This window comes from Rattus norvegicus, chromosome 7 (assembly GCF_036323735.1).
Source record: "Rattus norvegicus strain BN/NHsdMcwi chromosome 7, GRCr8, whole genome shotgun sequence".
NCBI lineage: Eukaryota > Metazoa > Chordata > Mammalia > Rodentia > Muridae > Rattus > Rattus norvegicus.
Genome location: NC_086025.1, coordinates 85,918,241 through 85,938,954, shown reverse-complemented (window position 1 = coordinate 85,938,954; position 20,714 = coordinate 85,918,241).

Here is a 20,714-nt window from a genome sequence, read left to right as displayed (position 1 = left end):
AACTCATAGCGCTGAGTGCCTGCAGAAAGAAACAGGAAAGAGCATATGTCAGCAGCTTGACAGCACACCTAAAAGCTCTAGAACAAAAAGAAGCAAATACACCCAGGAGGAGTAGAAGGCAGGAAATAATCAAACTCAGAGCTGAAATCAACCAAGTAGAAACAAAAAGGACCATAGAAAGAATCAACAAAACCAAAAGTTGGTACTTTGAGAAAATCAACAAGATAGATAAACCCTTAGCCAGACTAACGAGAGGACACAGAGAGTGCGTCCAAATTAACAAAATTAGAAATGAAAAGGGAGACATAACTACAGATTCAGAGGAAATTCAAAAAATCATCAGATCTTACTATAAAAACCTATATTCAACAAAATTTGAAAATCTTCAGGAAATGGACAATTTCCTAGACAGATACCAGGTATCGAAGTTAAATCAGGAACAGATAAACCAGTTAAACAACCCCATAACTCCTAAGGAAATAGAAGCAGTCATTAAAGGTCTTCCAACCAAAAAGAGCCCAGGTCCAGACGGGTTTAGTGCAGAATTCTATCAAACCTTCATAGAGGACCTCATACCAATATTATCCAAACTATTCCACAAAATTGAAACAGATGGAGCACTACCGAATTCCTTCTACGAAGCCACAATTACTCTTATACCTAAACCACACAAAGACACAACAAAGAAAGAGAACTTCAGACCAATTTCCCTTATGAATATCGACGCAAAAATACTCAATAAAATTCTGGCAAACCGAATTCAAGAGCACATCAAAACAATCATCCACCATGATCAAGTAGGCTTCATCCCAGGCATGCAGGGATGGTTTAATATACGGAAAACCATCCACGTGATCCATCATATAAACAAACTGAAAGAACAAAACCACATGATCATTTCATTAGATGCTGAGAAAGCATTTGACAAAAATTCAACACCCCTTCATGATAAAAGTCCTGGAAAGAATAGGAATTCAAGGCCCATACCTAAACATAGTAAAAGCCATATACAGCAAACCAGTTGCTAACATTAAACTAAATGGAGAGAAACTTGAAGCAATCCCACTAAAATCAGGGACTAGACAAGGCTGCCCACTCTCTCCCTACTTATTCAATATAGTTCTTGAAGTTCTAGCCAGAGCAATCAGACAACAAAAGGAGATCAAGGGGATACAGATCGGAAAAGAAGAAGTCAAAATATCACTATTTGCAGATGACATGATAGTATATTTAAGTGATCCCAAAAGTTCCACCAGAGAACTACTAAAGCTGATAGACAACTTCAGCAAAGTGGCTGGGTATAAAATTAACTCAAATAAATCAGTTGCCTTCCTCTATACAAAAGAGAAACAAGCCGAGAAAGAAATTAGGGAAACGACACCCTTCATAATAGACCCAAATAATATAAAGTACCTCGGTGTGACTTTAACCAAGCAAGTAAAAGATCTGTACAATAAGAACTTCAAGACACTGAGGAAAGAAATTGAAGAAGACCTCAGAAGATGGAAAGATCTCCCATGCTCATGGATTGGCAGGATTAATATAGTAAAAATGGCCATTTTACCAAAAGCAATCTACAGATTCAATGCAATCCCCATAAAAATACCAATCCAATTCTTCAAAGAGTTAGACAGAACAATTTGCAAATTCATCTGGAATAACAAAAAACCCAGGATAGCTAAAGCTATCCTCAACAATAAAAGGACTTCAGGGGGAATCACTATCCCTGAACTCAAGCAGTATTACAGAGCAATAGTGATAAAAACTGCATGGTATTGGTACAGAGACAGACAGATAGACCAATGGAATAGAATTGAAGACCCAGAAATGAACCCACACACCTATGGTCACTTGATTTTTGACAAAGGAGCCAAAACCATCCAATGGAAAAAAGATAGCATTTTCAGCAAATGGTGCTGGTTCAACTGGAGGGCAACATGTAGAAGAATGCAGATCGATCCATGCTTATCACCCTGTACAAAGCTTAAGTCCAAGTGGATCAAGGACCTCCACATCAAACCAGACACACTCAAACTTATAGAAGAAAAACTAGGGAAGCATCTGGAACACATGGGCACTGGAAAAAATTTCCTGAACAAAACACCAATGGCTTATGCTCTAAGATCAAGAATCGACAAATGGGATCTCATAAAACTGCAAAGCTTCTGTAAGGCAAAGGACACGGTGGTTAGGACAAAACGGCAACCAACAGATTGGGAAAAGATCTTTACCAATCCTACAACAGATAGAGGCCTTATATCCAAAATATACAAAGAACTCAAGAAGTTAGACCGCAGGGAAACAAATAACCCTATTAAAAAATGGGGTTCAGAGCTAAACAAAGAATTCACAGATGAGGAATGCCGAATGGCTGAGAAACACCTAAAGAAATGTTCAACATCTTTAGTCATAAGGGAAATGCAAATCAAAACAACCCTGAGATTTCACCTCACACCAGTGAGAATGGCTAAGATCAAAAACTCAGGTGACAGCAGATGCTGGCGAGGATGTGGAGAAAGAGGAACACTCCTCCATTGTTGGTGGGATTGCAGACTGGTAAAACCATTCTGGAAATCAGTCTGGAGGTTCCTCAGAAAATTGGACATTGAACTGCCTGAGGATCCAGCTATACCTCTCTTGGGCATATACCCAAAAGATGCCTCAACATATAAAAGAGACACGTGCTCCACTATGTTCATCGCAGCCTTATTTATAATAGCCAGAAAATGGAAAGAACCCAGATGCCCTTCAACAGAGGAATGGATACAGAAAATGTGGTATATCTACACAATGGAATATTACTCAGCTATCAAAAACAACGAGTCTATGAAATTCGTAGGCAAATGGTTGGAACTGGAAAATATCATCCTGAGTGAGCTAACCCAATCACAGAAAGACATACATGGTATGCACTCATTGATAAGTGGCTATTAGCCCAAATGCTTGAATTACCCTAGATCCCTAGAACAAACGAAACTCAAGACGGATGATCAAAATGTGAATGCTTCACTCCTTCTTTAAATGAGGAAAAAGAATACCCTTGGCTGGGAAGGGAGAGGCAAAGATTAAAACAGAGACTGAAGGAACACCCATTCAGAGCCTGCCCCACAGGTGGCCCATACATATACAGCCACCCAATTGGACAAGATGGATGAAGCAAAGAAGTGCAGACCGACAGGAGCCGGATGTAGATCGCTCCTGAGAGACACAGCCAGAATACAGCAAATACAGAGGCGAATGCCAGCAGCAAACCACTGAACTGAGAATAGGTCCCCCGTTGAAGGAATCAGAGAAAGAACTGGAAGAGCTTGAAGGGGCTCGAGACCCCAAAAGTACAACAATGTCAAGCAACCAGAGCTTCCAGGGACTAAGCCACTACCTAAAGACTATATATGGACTGACCCTGGACTCTGACCCCATAGGTAGCAATGAATATCCTAGTAAGAGCACCAGTGGAAGGGGAAGCCCTGGGTCCTGCTAAGACTGAACCCCCAGTGAACTAGACTATGGGGGGAGGGCGGCAATGGGGGGAGGGTTGGGAGGGGAACACCCATAAGGAAGGGGAGGGGGGAGGGGAATTTTGCCCGGAAACCGGGAAAGGGAATAACACTTGAAATGTATATAAGAAATACTCAAGTTAATAAAAAAAAAGAAAAAAAAAAAAAAAAAAGAAGACCTGAGCCACAGGCTTTGAGAGAGCATTATTGATTTCAGCTGGAGATGCTATCCTGGGAAGCTGACACCCGGCAGCCTTGCAGCACAGCTGATGGCGACTCCAAGGACTCAGAAATCGGGCCACAGAACCGTGTTCTGCTATTTGATCAGGTAGCCACCCTAGACTGTCCAGCTTGCCCATAATAATGAAGCATAACTGAGATGAGATCTGGGATACTGTGTTCACAGTTTCATGTCCTAGTTCATGTGCACACATGTGTGCATGCATGTGCTTGAGAGGGGGAGAGCGAGCGAGCAAGAGAGAGTGAGTGAGAGAGCAAAAGAGAGTGAGCGAGAGAGAGGAGAGAGAGAGAAAGAGAGAGTGTGTGTGTAGAGACAGAGAGAGAGAGGGGGGAAGAGAGAGAGTGTGTGTGTATAGAGGGAGGGAGAGAGAGAGAGAGAGAGAGAGAGAGAGAGAGAGAGAGAGAGAGAGAGAGAGAGAGATTATTTAGATTAAAGCCAGGACTTTAGGCAGCCTAGACAAATTTCTTAACCTCAGCCCTAAAAGAACATTTTAATACATAGCTCAATCACTCTGTGACATTACATCGTAGAGTCTTAGTATTTCAGGAAGATTTTCAGGTGGTATCATTTGTGCATTTTGACCAAGGATAGAATAAAGAGAAACAAACAATTCATTGCATGAAGAATTAGTACATTGAAAATGTCAGTGGATTTGGATACTTTTGTAAAGTTACTGTGAGATTCAGCATGCTTGACTTAAAACAGGTTACCTGCATATGCCATCCCCCCCCCAAAAAAGTCTAAAATACATATTTAGCCAGTCTGTGGTGGCACAAGTCTTTAATGCTAGAAGGCAAAGTCAGTGGATCTTTATAAGTTTGAAGCCAGCCTAGTTTACAGAGTCAATTCCAAAGCTACAGAGAGAAACCCCATCTCAAAAAACCAAACCAAACCAACCAACCAACCAACCAAACAAACAAACAAAAAACAGATAGTAGTCTAAATAGTTAGGTTGGGCCAGAGATTAGATAGAAAACTGTCTTATGTAAACAAAGTAAGTTTGCAGATGGAGTTTTTATAGATCTTGTTAAAATGCAACCTTCTAGTTCAGCATGCTCTAGGGTATAGCCTGAGAGTTAATGCCGCTAACATACTTCCTGTGGGGCTAAGGATGTTGGTCTGTGGGCTGCACTCTCATGACTTCTGACTACACTCAAAGTGAGTTGACATACTACCCTTTTTTAATTCCCCACCACAGAATTTAACAGTATAAGATACCATGAAGCTGCACCCTAACAAGCAAGAGAGGAGGTGGAGATAGTCAGACACTGGAAGACCCTCCTTCTATCCATCTGATCAACTCAACAATGTTCAGCTGGGATTGGGTAAAGAAAGTCCTGATGGACTGGGGATACTCTCTCTTGCCTAGAAGCAAAAACAAAACACGAAAACAAACAAACAAGCAGTCAACCTGCAGACTATGTGGGTATTATGGTATGAATATGTTTGGCCCACGAAAGTGACACTATTAGAAGGTGTGGCCTTGTTGGAGTAGGTGTGGCCTTGTTGGAGGGAGTGCAGAGTGGCCTTTAAGGTTTCCTCCTGTGCTCAAGCTCCACCCAGTGTGCAACAGAGTCACTTCCTGACTGCCTTCAGATCAAGATGTAGAACTCTCAGCTCCTTAAACAGACAGCACCTTGACTTTCTGGATGCTGCCATGCTTCCCATCATGATAATAATGGACTGAACCTCTGAAACTGTAAGCCAACCCCAATTAAATGTTGTTCTTTATGAGGGTTTCCTTGCTCATGGTGTCTCTTCACAGCAATGAAACCCTAACTAAGACAGTGGGTGACTTAGACTATGGGGCAGAAAATCTCACTGGGAAAACTGCTACTACAGATGATTACATACATCATAAATCAATTGTCCAGCATGGACATCATCAATCTATGATGCATAAAAGCAATACCAGCTGGGGCACACAGACAGTCAATGAAACCAGGGCTTCTGTATGCTTTTGTTGTTTTAGAAGTACTATGCAAGGACTCAGGAAACATCCTTGAAAGGTTAAGTCTATATCCTGGAAATTATGAAAGCCAACCATGGTGTTGACGAAAAATTTCCCCTTGTTTACAAAATGATAGATAGCACTGGCATTAAAGTTGCAGTCTAGGCCAATTAGAGGAAGAATTGACTGTTTTTCCTCACTGGACGGAATGTTTTTATTATTTAATTTTATACATGTATTTATTTTATATGTGGGGGATCATTTGGAGTAGGCAGGTATCCAAAGGCATGAAGATCAGGGGAAATCAATGGAAGTTCATCAGACTTGGTAGTAGGGACCTGAAACCACTGAGTCATCTTGCCCACCAGATAAGAATTTTGATATATGGTTAAGGATTGTGATAAATGTCTCAACTTTTTTCTTTTTTTAATGGTTTATTTATTTAATATGTGTGAGTACACTGTCACTCTCTTCAGACACACCAGAAGAGGACATTAGATGGCTGTGAACCACCATGTGGTTACTGGGAATTGAACTCAGGACTTCTGGAAGAGCAGTTAGTACTCTTAGTTGCTGAGCCATCTCTCCAGTCCCTCAACTTGTTTTTCTAAATCCTGTGCACATTTGGTTTTATTGTATTCATTATCCAAAAAAATCAGTGAGATGATCAATGTACCCAAGGTCAAGAGGTGCAGGTAAACTGAATAACAAAAATGCTTGTCCTTTGCATTTCCCCTGTCTATAACCGAGAGTGAGCTTTTATGCTTCTTCCTTACTCTGTCACGGAATGTCTAGCTAGGTAGGTGCATGTGAATTGTGTGTGTTTATATCTCTGTGTTTATGCAATGGAAACAGATAATTGTGTATATGAACATAAATGTTTTAAATCCACATTGTTTGTATATTTATATACAAATCAATATCTTTCAAGTAATTATGAAACTATCAAGTAACTATGAGATGTAATTTTCTATAAGTAACTGATAGAATCCATTAAGAATACACAGGAAAATATGTATGTGGTCTGAAATGAGAATACATCTGTGTCACTCAAAGTGGTACCAAGAAACAGGAGAATCAAAGAAAAATGGAGTCAAAGATGTTTTGTGTCAGAGTGGGCATCAGCCTGAAGTACTGAAGGGCTATACAGGTGACTTCGGTCAGGAGAAAGACTAGTTAGGCCAAGTCTATGTTCATCTTAGATACTTATTCCTCTTCATAGTGAAGAGTATGGAATCAGGCCAGAAAGGCTAGGAGGCCTTTCTGTTTCCACATGAAAAACTACCTTGGTGACTAGAGACCTCAACCAGTCCTTAGGAAAAGGGTCAGTTCCTGGATCCACAGCTATTCTTCCAGGCAGTTCTTGACCCAGTGGGGTCAAGAACCCAAGTCAAGTCACCCAGTGGGGTGACTTCTCAGCTCCTTTAAGAACAAAGTACTGAAGTTAAAAACTGTTGGCTATACCTACCACAAGAAGGGTTACCCTACTCTACCTCTTCTACATTGGTCTTGAACTAAAAACCCCTGCTTTCTGATACAAGACTAAACCATGTCAAACTCCAACTGTGGAGCATGCACGAGACCTCACTGTCACTGAATTTGCCTAGTGTTTTGTTTTCTTTTGTTTTCCATAACTTTCTCCATTCTGTCTTTCCTTCTTGATAGGACAATCTTCAACAACAACGGCTAAAACATCTATGTAGCCATTGTTGTACACCCCTGGCTTTTGGTGTGGTTTGTGTCTGTCGAATTAGACATAACATGCTCTATACTTTATTGGTATAATATCTCTCCAGTAGATCTGGATAAAAGTTCCTCTCTTAATAGAAAGAGAAACTGCAGCAAGAGAAAATCCTACTCTCTTTTTCCTTCCCTTTATTTCTAATGTATAAACAAATGATATCTATGTTGCATATAGTTTTATGCTACCACCTTTGCTCTGGGACAGACCGTGCTACCAGTCCCCACCCGGCTTCCCTTGAATCTTTGGACAAAAGATACAAACACAATTTGTTCCTTTATATTGGCCTTCTTGGCACTATTACTGGGCGCAGATATCTTCCACCTGGAAAAGCATGACCATAACAATTTATTATCCCAGTCTCTCCACCTGCCCCAAGCTTCAGTGGCTATTCCCATCTATCCCCTGTCAAACATCCCTGGTGACCCACCTGTAGTAGTGGCCACAGGCCCTATCTCCCCCGGAGACTTCACATGGTTGCTGTGTTCTTCTTCCAAAGTATGGCAGAAACTGCGCTCTCCTTTCTTGCATTTGCCTTTTCCTCCTGGGACCCAGAAGTCCTGCCTATACATTCTGCCCAGCAATTAGGCCTGGCCTTCTTTACTGACAAATTAAGAACCAATTGGGGAATAGGACCTTAGCATGAGAACCACTCCCTTCATATCTGGGGCTGCTGCAGCCCTCATGGTACTAGACTGGAAGCCTGTAGACAGAGAGCCAGCATGCCGTGGAGACATAACTGGGAGAATGGGTAGAGCTAAGGCCCTTGATACAAATATTGTTACACTCCTGACCTAATCCTGGGACCTAGAATTCTAGAATCCTCATTAGGAGAGTAACAGAAGTGATTTTTTTCCTCTACTGTTAGATACTCTTATATCTTATTGATATACACATTACTAAGTCTCTTTGAACCTAAACTTTTTCGTCTAATAATTGAGTATAATTCCACCCAGGAATTTGAGGAGTAATTAATGATTTGATTTATACGATCTTCAGAGTTCACCTGGTATGATGCTTATTATTTACCTATTAAGCTTAGTAGTTGTTGATAATACAGTCCAGGCATCTCTGGAACAAGTTCTACCTCATTGACAGGATCAAGCCTGAGTTCATGTTCCCAGGTCCCAGAACCCAACTCCTATCCTGCTTCACAGATGTTTCGTGTTTGTTTGTTAGCCAGCAAAGGATGTAAAGAGGGAAGATGCTGTTACCTTCTACCTATACTAAAGCACACAAGTCATAAATGTGTTACCAGAAATGTTGACTTCACTGACTACGTGCTGCTTCTCCACTCCTTTGTTCCCCTCTCATTCTAGATTCCAGGCCAGAGTCCAGGAGGGGACCTGACTGCAGATGCTGACTCAAAGAACCTGAAACCAGGTGACCTGGATAAGTCCCAGTCACCAACTTTAACTTCCCTGCTTAACCCCTTGTGTCGAAATATGATTGGTCAATGCAACAGCCCACTGTGCTCCCCTTGCTTTGTGTTCCCATCCTATTAGAATGCTATACAATCTCCCTTTGGGGATTCAGTTTAGATCCCAAACTGGCACCCTCCTGCGTGTGCAGAAAATAAAGCTTTCATTTTTAAACTTCTGTCTCTGAAGTAAGTGTTCTCAGCTTCCGCCCCAAACCCAACAGTTACATGTACAGAAATCTGCTTTTGGGAAACGTGAAGACTGCTAGATGGCTGATGGTTTGATGAGCCTTCTATTAGAGGAAATGAACATGTAGCGTGTTGCCTGGTTTCATTGAGACTGCTGTGTATCACTTTACATGTGTGTGTCAATGAGTGTACATTCATTCATATCTTTTTGGTCTGACCATACTTTCCTGACTTTCTAGGGAGGTATTCTCTTCCTATCTGGGGAGACAGGTTTTTAGAGCATCGTTCAATGGCTCAGAAAGCATCCTTGTTATATACACTAACTACATACATTTAGTGCTGCTAGAGAGCACAAACATGGGTTTGGGCTCAAGTTTCTTTATCCCCTTTTCCTAGCTATAGTCTACAAGTTCTTGTAAGCTTCAGCAGGCACAAAAGTCACCAGAACCTTGGAAAGGTGTGTGTTGATCTAATATGAAAGCATTGTGAATCTCATTGTCTCCCCCCCCACCCCAGATGAGGGACAGCTGACTAATAAAACTGCCACCACTTTATTTCCCTTACTTTGTCCTTTCAGAAGAGGCTGCTCTTACTGTCGCAGGGAGTTGTTGAAATCGTCTTTATTTCCTGCAGCTTTGAAAGCAATCAACTTGTCTATGAAAATCATCCTCCATTGTCAAGACAACAATAGCCCTGGCAAACTCCTCTCTGTCTTCAAGTAGGATTCAAAAGGCATCATCTCTTCCAATTCCACAGAGGAAGGAAATGCCTAAGACTCTGCTTCTGAAGTGCTGGGTAAAATACCCTCATGTCTCTCTCCCTTCTCCACAAGGTGTAGAACTGGCCATTCCTTGTTGGGAAATTCTCAAGGGGACAGAACTGACAACTTAACTCGAATTACTCTGACTACCTTTCTCTTTAGAGTACGTACACTTCAGGATTTGAGAACTCTTTCTTCAGTAAAAATTGGCCACAGAGAATGACACCCTGTGATTGTGACATGTTACTAAACTGAGGACCAAAATGTTGCTTGAAAAATAGTTTTCATGAGTATAATGCTAACTGATTAAGAGAGAGGCTCCATATTTTCTTTCTAGCTAAATCTGTTTTGTATCTAGTCAAGTAGGGGTTCTGAAGTCTTTGTGTACAAAAGTTTTCCAGTAACAATGGGCCCAAATGTGTATCTCTCTTCTATAATTTATCACTAAAAAGTTCAAAGAACAGGTTTATTTGATCCAGGCTCCTCATTTGTAAAATGAGTGTTTTGATGTAACTTACTTTGCAATAATATCTTGTTAAAGATAAGTTAAGGTAAAGACTATAATCACATATGATATGGAAGTCAATATATGATACAAATATATTACAAATCTCATGTAACCTACTTTTAGGCTCTCAGTCAATAAATCTTTACTCAATGCTGGTGATGCACAGAAATATTTCCTTCTTGCTGATATTCAAACTGTTTCATACACCTTGGAAGATATATGCATGGCTTGTACACCAACACCAGCCACCCATAAAGTATGATGAAGAGTGTGCCCAAGGACCCACCCTTCCTTCCTAAGGCAACTTCTTTTTTTCAGCAACTACAACCTCTGCTTCCATGGTCAACTTGGTTTGGGAGAGCACAGCAAACTATGCTGGTTCCCCCAGATTTCTACCCATCAAGACCCACAGGATAAAGTGTTTCACTCTGAAAGTTTTGCTTTGATTTGGTCAAAATGTTTGCAGGCCCTCATGGTGAAAAGTCTGGTGATTTTAAGCAAAGCTGTTGTTGTGGAAGAAGAAAATAGGCAGAAAGGAAGAAAGCACAGAGGCTTTCTGTGGGAAATATGAAGGAAGGACGTAGCTCTCTCTTCACATGGTGATGCTCCACTCTGTGATCTGGTCAAAAACTCCTTTTCACAAAGGAATTCAACTCCTCTGTCAAATGATTTCAAGATAGTATTTTAATTCGACTTACGAGAAAATCCATTTCTCAGATGAAAACATATCTTCTTTCTGTTAAATTGATGTATAAAATGTCTTCTTTGTTTTCTTTCTCTCTCAAAGTCTTTTTCAATGTTTCAGGAAAGGGAAGCTTGGCAAAATGTAATACAAGAATTCAAGAGAGCAAACAAAATTTGGGTATGTTCTTAGGAGCAAGTTCTTAAGTGAAGCCACTTAACTGGCTGTACTGTCAGAGATGGGGTGCTTGTAATGTGATGTGGGTACACTCGCTAAGCGTTTATCATGAACCAGGCATGTGTGAAGTGTATACAGTACTGCAAGGATATGACTCATTCATTGTTTCAGGGACTATGATCAGTGGATGCTTGAAAAGGTTCCACCAAGGTCTGAAGAATCTAATCTCCATGTTGAGGGTTTTTTTTCCATCCCACACACATGCAACTATTTTGTAATGCTTTTATTCATGTTTTAAATCTCCTGGTTGGTGAACTGTTAAAATAGGCTTTTGAAGCTAGACTCATGAAGATGTAAACCTGTTTGGCTACTTTTGAGCTGTGTAGCCTAGGGCAGTGGTTTAACTCCCGTGGGCTTGAGCAATGATATACTTCTGTTACAGGGACTCGTAAAGATTCAATGTGTGCCCTCTGTTATAGCAGATCATCTGGGTTAGAATTTCTCTTAATACCATAGCACATTGACTTATTCTGAAACTGTAGTTTAGGGGTTAGGGAAAGTGCCTGCCATGTCAGCCCAGGGACGTGAATTGGAATCAAAAACCTAATGCCCATTCTTGAGTGTGTACAATCCCTCCTACAGGCAGTGCAATCAGGCGCCACTTCAGTGGAGGCATAGCACGAGACAGCTTCTGAGAGAGAGGTTGTACAGATAGTTCAGCAAAGAAGGGATACTGTGGAGAACAGCATCCCTGGGGACCAAGGAAGGAGCAGGATAGAAATGGAGGCTGGACAGTAGAGGAAACCCACCGAGTAATGGGGGAAAGGAGAAGCTCCACCCCGAAGTGGAAACAAGACAGTTCTCTTTGTCTACTACAGGTAGAAACAAAGGACCCTCGGAAACCTTTACTCAGAGCAGAGATGAAAACTTATCTCAAAGCAGGTATGTGGATGCAAAGGAATCCTTCATCCTTCTTGTCCAATTAGCATCTCATTTTAAACTTACAAGCAGCTTCTGCTGCATCTCGGTAGGTATGTACCTAGACACATAAATGGGCACCGTGTGCATGGCCAGGTAATAGACATCGAGTGAACATGTACTTCAGTAATTAAATGTGACACAAGAGCTGCAAAGAAAAGGTGCATTGAGCTAGGGTCTGAGCACCCGACTTGTGAAGTTCAAAAGGCATGAAGGGCAAAGCCGGTGGCCAGCCTGGATGGCTTAGTGTGATGGGTCTCAAAGTGAAATTAATAGGTAGATAAAGGATTGGCTCAGGGAAGGATACTCAGCTTGTACAACTCCCAGCAATGAAAAGGAAGAAAGAAAGGGAGGTGGGTGACAGGAAAGAAATAATGTACATATAAGTTTTTTTTTGCGTGTGTGAATATATATTATACATAGCAAATATATTGTATATATGTATATATTGTATATATACATACACATATTCATACATATATACATATACATATAGACCCCCAAACATACACACACACACACACACACACACACACACACACACACACACACACACACATATATATATGGAAGCTATGCCACTGGGGCTGACAGTGGACTCTCCACAACTACTATAGATTTATAATGTCCCTAGTATCAAGCACCAGAAATCTTTAGAATTGTTGCTAGAGGTGGTCCAAGTGATGCCCCAAACAATACAGACTATAGCTGCTGCCCTTGGATGTCTCTGGGGCTGTAGGTGGGCTCCTATTGGTGAAGACTCCACACATTTAGAACATAGGGCTCAGATGATTCAAGGTAGATCTATCCTTAAAGCCTCTTTCCTGCTTTTTTCCATGGTACCAGAAAATACCAAGCTAGCTGCTTGAAGGGGTGACACAATTAATAGTCCTACCCTGGTTTGACATCTATGAACCACAACAGCGACCAGCTCAGCAAGACATCCATAATGGCCCTGTAAACAGCACTCTACATTGATGATAACAAACTGTTGTTTACTTGGACTTAAGGCCTACTCAAAAGAGGGGAAATAATGCCTAGTACTAGAAACCTAGGCAACTTCCCGGTGCTACAGAGAGAATGCGCGGGTCTTAGAAGAGGAGGTGGAAAGATTGTAAAAGTCACAATATCAGGAAGTCTTCTATGAAGGAGTCTCTCCTAGAAATATTTGCACACATGAGATCTGAACAATGGCAGTAAGAGCAGACAGTGTTAACATGAAAGTCTTATGAGGTCACAACCCTTGCTTGACCCGGAACTACAGGCAGCTGATAACTAGTGGGGGTGCAGGGGGAAGATGGCCTCTCCCTAGTTGGTTATCCAATACAAAATAGCCAGCCATGAAACAGTATGTACTCAGACCGATTCAGCAGACTGTGTTATGTATCTGTGCATATCCATATGTAACAATCATTGGGGAAGAAGCAGCTATCAGTTTGAGCGTGAGGGAAGGACATGAAAGGAGTTGGGGAGGGTACTTCAGAGGGGCTAGAAGGAGGGAAGGGAAGGGGGGCATAATGGAGATGTATTTTAATTAAAATGTAAAACAACAAGACTAAATTTCTTAATATAAAATTATTTTTACTTCAACATTATTTCTTTTTACAAAATCATTTCTTTTACGTGTTTAAGTACCACATGTATACCTGTTGTCTGTGGAGACCAGAAGAGCATGTCCAATCCCCTGGGATTACAGTTACAGATACTTGGGAGCCATCATGTGGGTGACAGTAATTGGATTTTGAAAAAACAGCCAGAGCTCTTAAACATTGGGTCCTCTCTCTGGTCCCCAGTGTATTACTTCCTGAATGAAGTGTGACTTTAAAAAGCCAAAACCAAACAAACCAAAACCAAAGAAACTGTTTGAGGCAATGGATACAAAATTAAAAATGATTTCTTAAATTTATTTTCCCCTTTTTTATTGGTTATTTATATTTCTAATGTTGTCCCCCTTCCTGGTTACCCCTCCACAAACCCCCCACCCCAGCCCCTTTTGCCCCCTCCCTTTTGCCTCTATGAGGGTGCTCCTCACCCACTCACCCACTCCCATCTCACTGCCCTAGCATTTCCCTATGCTGGGGAATCGAGCATCCACAGGACCAAGAGCCTTTCCCTCCCATTGATGCCAGATCATGCCATCCTCTGCTACATGTGCCATGGGCCCCTCCATGTGTACTCTTTGGTTGGTGGTTTAATCCCTAAGAGCACTGAAGGGTCCAGTTAAGTGATATTGTTGTTCTTCCTATGGGGTTTCGAACCCCTTCAGCTCCTTCAGTCCTTCCCCAATTCTTAATTGGGATAGAAGGGGGAACAAAATAATCATGGAAGATAGAGGGAGGGACCTTGAAGGAAGAAAGGAGGGGGAGTGAAGGGGGGGCAGGATCAAGTGAGGGAGGAGACAGGGAGAAGTACAGAGGGTCAGGAAACTGAACCGGTGTGTAGCAGTGGGGGATGGGGAACTGGGTGTAGCTACTAGAAACTCCCAGAAGCAAGAGGTTAACAGGACCCAACGGGGATGACATTAGCAGAAATACTGAACAAAAAGGGGAGGTGTAAACTGTAGAGACCATATCTGGTAGATAGGCACAGCCCCTGGTTGAGGGATGAGGCCACCCACCCATCTCAAAAGTTTTAATCCGGAATGGTTCCTGCCTAAAGGAAATACAGGGACAAAGAGTGGAGCAGAGACCAAAAGAAAGGCCATCCAGAGACTGTCCCATCTGGGGATCCATCCCATCTGCAGACACCAAACCCAGACACTATTGCTGATGCCAAGAAGAGCTCACTGACAGGAGCCTGATATAGCTGTCTCTTGAGAGGCTCTGCCAGCGCTTGACCAATGCAGATGCAGATGCTCACACCCAAACATAAGATGATCTAAGTGAGGACTTGGATGGTTAACTGAGTACTGGTGAGGGTGTTTGCATTGTGCTAGGTGAGGAAAAGGGGGCTGATGACCCTGATTTTGCAGAGCTTCACATCTATCTGGGGATAAAAGGCACACACAAGTTGAATCTGGAACCCATAGCAGAAAGGTGTGAATATTGATTGCCCTTGGAGTTTAGGGGAAATCATTATGCAATGATCTCAAGAAAAGCAGATGGTTTTAAACCTTTATGGTTTAGACCAGTGGTTCTCAACCTGTGGGTCACCTCTGTAGGTCAAAAAAATCCTTTCATAGGGGTCACCTAAAAACATCAGAAAATATGTAGATATTTACGTTGCTATTCATAACAGTAGCAAAATTACAGTTACAAAGTAAGAACGAAAATAGTTTTGTGGGTGGGGATCACCACAGCATGAGGAAGTGTATTAAAGGGTCACAGCATTTGGAAGGTTGAAGATCCCTGATTTGGAAAGAAACAAAAGGTCCAGGGCATCAGGCTAAAAAGAAGGTACAACCATGGCAGCAGATGGCTGTGAAGATGCTGGTGCTACTTACTGAAGGGAGGGCGGGTGTCGTTTTCAATAAGAGGAAAATAAACGAAGGCAGATGTATACGTTTAAAAGCCCAGTCATTCTTTAACCAGGTCGTGACAGTGATTTTTGACGTGTATAGGTTTCACTCTGTGGAGCCATTGTACCAAACTCTTGTGTTGCTTGGCATTTGCTGCTGGATATATTCCTTCACTACTGATAGAGGGCAACAACAGACCAAGTGAACAGTTCTAAGACAAGCTTGGTGGATGGAGGGATTTACTGGAGTTATTTACAGGAGAATGGATGACTTTAGCAACTACACCACCAGAAAAAACAAAAAAAAACAAAACAACCCCCCCCCCAAAAAAAAACCCCATCTCAACACGGGTGAGGATGTATGATGCCTCCATCACTGGAGTCTCTTGCACAGCCTGCAGATAGCGATGTCCTCAGTCTTCTGTTTCCTAGCAGCTTACTATCTCCACATCCTTGAGCAGGGACCTGCAGAGCATTGTGTGTTTCCTGGGCTTCTGTGCCTCCTACTTTCTTGTCTCATGAGTCTAGAGACAACTCACCAACCCTGCTGGCTCTCCCAGGAGGGAAGTTTAAGTCTTGGGAAACAGCTACACCGCACCTCATCTAAGAGTATTCTTGTAAGGGATGGAGTTGATTGAGGCACTGGCAGACTTTTGTATGCTTAGCTCTTGTCAATGTAACGGAAATGTTTTTGTTGGGGAAGGGGAAGTGAGAAGATTCTATCTGTCCCTTGAAGAGTAACAGGCTGGAAAACTTTCTCCAGAGACCAGGTACTAATCAAAATGGGGAGTCAGATCCCAAGGACCACACCCTGGCTGACTCTTGAGAACTCTGTTATGGGAAAGGGTGAAACCTCTGAGCTAAGGGAGCATTGCTTCTGTGACCTACAAAGGAACATCCTCTACTGTCCCAAATAGAGCAAGTATTATGAATGAATAAAGAAATACAATGCTTTGGCAGGTAAAGGTCCTTACTGCAACAACTTAACAGCCTGAGGTAGAAGGACCCCAAGGTGGAAGGAGAGAACCAACTCCCAAGTTGTCCTCTGATCGATAGACATAATTTCATGTGCACACACACACACACACACACACACACACACACACACACACACCAGAATACTTCATACACAGTAATAATAATAATAATAATAATAATAATAATAATAATAATTTACAAAATAACCCAATATGAACAAGATACTCATTATGAAGTCTTTTGAAGGTCCAGGGAAGAAAATAAAACAGAAGCCAGTTTCTACAGGAAACACCCTGAATTCTTTGAAGTCACTAGGTCAAGAGACCACAGAACAACCTTGCATGGTGGGTGAGGCCAAATCTCATGTAGGAATCCTTCACCATGAGCATCACGAGAACAAGCTTGGACGACTTAATTCCCGACCTGCCACGGAAACTACATTGTGCTTTAGTTCTTCCTCACCTGGACTATTGTTGGTGTCTTGGCAGGCTCTCTATTCATCTGTCATGCTTTTACTGTCTATTCAAAACACAGAGACATTTTTTTTTATCCTACCAGCTGTAATTCTCAAACCACCCTTTATGTAGGCAATTATATCGGCTTTCTGTTTCATCAGAGAATTCAATTTAAGATTTTAGTGCCAGTGGTTAAAATACTTACTTCATACATAACTTGAAGTTTGTATGGTTTTAATTCACATTTATGTTTCTGTTCACACGCTGCATTCTTTAATTGATTTATTTGTTAGCTACGCCATCTGCAGATTTTAGCTACTGTGCTTTCACAAATGACTTTCTCCCCGATTCTTAAAGCTGTTTTGAAAACTATTTCCCCACCTTACTACAATTAAAGCTGCATCACTTCTTCATCTTCCAGAATTGAACATCACTATAGCACTGCCATTTTGTGTCTCTGTCTGGTTATATTGTTACAGTTTGGGGCATATACAACCATAACTTTTTAACTACAGAGATGTTTTGTAAAATATGAGTGGAAGACCCTGAATTTAACCTTTGCTATAAGCACCATAGAAAATTTAAATTTCAGTAGAATAAAGTCATTCCATTAAATTTGTTTTGCTTTGTTTTGAGAGAGGGTGAATATCAAATTTATGAAAGTGAAATCCAGGGCCATTCTGGAGTTCATAGAAATGAGTGACTCTAACTTGCATTCCAGAACTTTGTAATTCTCATTTAGGTACACATTCCTTGCCTGCCCGTTGCCTGGAGTCTATGATGAATGGTACTTAGAAAGTAAATTAGGAATCCAGGTTAATTACACTGTCAGTGTAGAACAAGCTGTGGCCATGTAGAGCTTGGAACTGGGAACAAAGAGAAATGTGGTCTTTCTTTTGGCTTCACTTGACCTGCATAATGTCTTCAAAGGGCCAAGACTTCGTAATAGGGGAGAAGCCCGCAACAGTAATGCTCTTTGCTTTTGCTGAAAAACCGTGCGTATAGTATGGAGCCATCTGTTTCTATCAAGGGTGGAAGTGCGGATGGCAAGTGGATTATTAAGTGCAGCTGGAGAGTGACTCAGCAGCTAAGAGCATGATCCCCAGAACCCCTATGATAGCTAACGACTGGTTGGAACTCCATTCCCAGGACACCCTATGCCCTCTTCTGGCCTCTGCAGGACACGAGGCACACACACACACACACACACACACACACACACACACACACACAGTACACGATACACATGTAGGCAAAACACCATACACATAAAAATTAAAATTAAAGCCAAAAGCAAAACCTCCAACCCTAAAACACTTGCATGCAAAAGTGAGTTTCAGATATCTGTTTTCTCAGAGATCTTTGCTCCAAAGACTACCCAGTCCCTCCTCCAGATTCTCTCCATGTCAATAAACCCAAACACAGCAATGATTCTTACTATGGCTTCACATGGAGATGACCAGAGGCCCTGTAAAGCTCACTGAAGTCTGCATCCCACCCAGAATTCTGATTTAATTGGTCTGAGTGGCTGTGGTATAGAGGATTTTAACATTTCCCCAGTGGTTCTAATGTGCAGTTGAGGTGGAGTAGTGCTGTTAGAATACTAAATGCTCAAAGTCATAACTCTAAATATGGTTTCATTTATTTTATGCCACTACTACTATGTTTGAAGCTTCTCCTATTAAAAGACTTGCACCATTTTTCAGTAAACTGCTTAGACTGCTTCAGTCCCAGTGGCAGATCACCTGGAAAAGTTGTTAAAGATGCAGATTTTCTTTTTAGAAGTCCACTTTAGTTTCTGATTCAGTACATCTGTAATAAATCCAGAATATGAAAACGATAGCCCCAGTGACTCTTGTGTGCCCATACACCACTTCAGAACACATCTAAGGAGAACAAGAAAAACAGGTTCAAGTAGGGTCTATGATTTTGTGTTCCAATCATAAAAGATTAGTATGCTTTAGACTACAAAAAAACAAGCAAACACAGGTTTTTTTTCTATTTTTGATAAGTTTCCTAGTAATGATTTGAATATATAATACATCTTGGAGAAAACGAGACTTTGTGGGGAAAAAAAAAAGCAGTGAATCTAGGCAATGACAAACTGTATAAAAATATAATTTTAACAAAATACTCAATATACCCAATAACTTTAATGCTTTAGTTTTAAAAAGTGACGAAAAATTCAACACTCGTGTTTAAAACAATTTTCCCTGAAAATGTTTTCAATTTGTTTGAAAAAAAAATAACCCTTGACACATCTATGTTTCAGAGGATTAGAGAAAAATTTAAAGCATCCCATATGTTAAAACAATTTAAGGATGCCTAGGGTAACTTAACACTTCCAGGCTTTAGGATAAGCACACATTTTAGTTTAAGGCTAAAAATCCCCTGTCTAGCATATGCTGCAGTGGGAATTTAGGGAAAGAAAATGAATCACTCAAGCTGGAACTACATCAAAATGTCAAATTAACACATTTCGGCTTGTAACAGTGCGATGGGACGTAATGTCGGAATGATCAAGGCCGGAGGCTGCCAGGCCATTTACAGATCACGTCCTTACCGGTAGGCTGCAGCTTTCAGTTTTTCTTAACTCTGTCGTATCTGTCCCCGCTTTAACGTACCTGACAAGTTCCCACCGTAATGAACTGAAACAGCTGCAAAGGAAGCAGCTGCAGTGCTAACGTCAGTACACAGGTCTACAGAGAAGGAAAAGGCTGTAACATTTCCCCGTGGTGGCGAAGGAGGCATTTGCCTTTCTGTAAATGTTTTGGGGATTTGGCAGGTTAAATAACTTCCATTATCATGTCTGAGATGGCATTAGAATGAATGCAGAATATCACTTCTCAGAGCTAGCCGTTTCTTTTTCTGCAAAACGTTCTTTTGGTCCTCTGTAATCCTTGTTCCCTGGAGAGTGTGTTTTCCTATGACATCTAAACCCAAGTCCTGGCTACGGATGGATTTATAACATGGGTTAGTTTAATTGTAGGACTCATATACACATCCGATCCATTTGTTGATTCTATTACCCAAGTGTTTGGAGTCTACTGTGAGGATTTTTAACTTAGGAGTAAATGAGCTCCTCAACTTTAATGGTCAGGATACAGAGATCAGGATCCAGACCACAGAGGAGCATCTTTCCCGGTCTTTCCTGAAAGAGAATGGAGCAGACATAATAAGTAGGAATCTAAGAAATCTTGGAGGCATCAGCTCTTGGCTGTACTTCCTGGTGCTTTAGTTACTGCAGCTTTTCTCCTTCACGTTATTGTCATTGTCCCATTAGCTCGTCTCTCACACCCTTTGTCACTGGAGAAACTCGTCGATCTTTTGTTCATCTGCGGCTTAACCTGTTTTGAACCAAGTCTCTAAGCTTTACACACAAAAGTCTCACCAGCGCATAACCTCAACCAACCTCAGACATCAGTTCACAGGTGAGAGAACAGGCCATCTTGCCCAAGGACACATAGTACAGTAAAGACATCTTTCTCTGCGCTTTAATCTATTAGTGTTCTCTCTCTCCAGAAGAGGGGGAACTGGACAGCTGGTGAGATCTGCATTTACAATAGCCCCCACTACAGTCACAACTGACCGCATAGAAACTTGAGAGTGAGTAGCCCCAGTTTTGAGAGGGGGAATTCGCAGCTGCTCACAACTTGGGGCTACAGCTCTACAGCAGTGCAA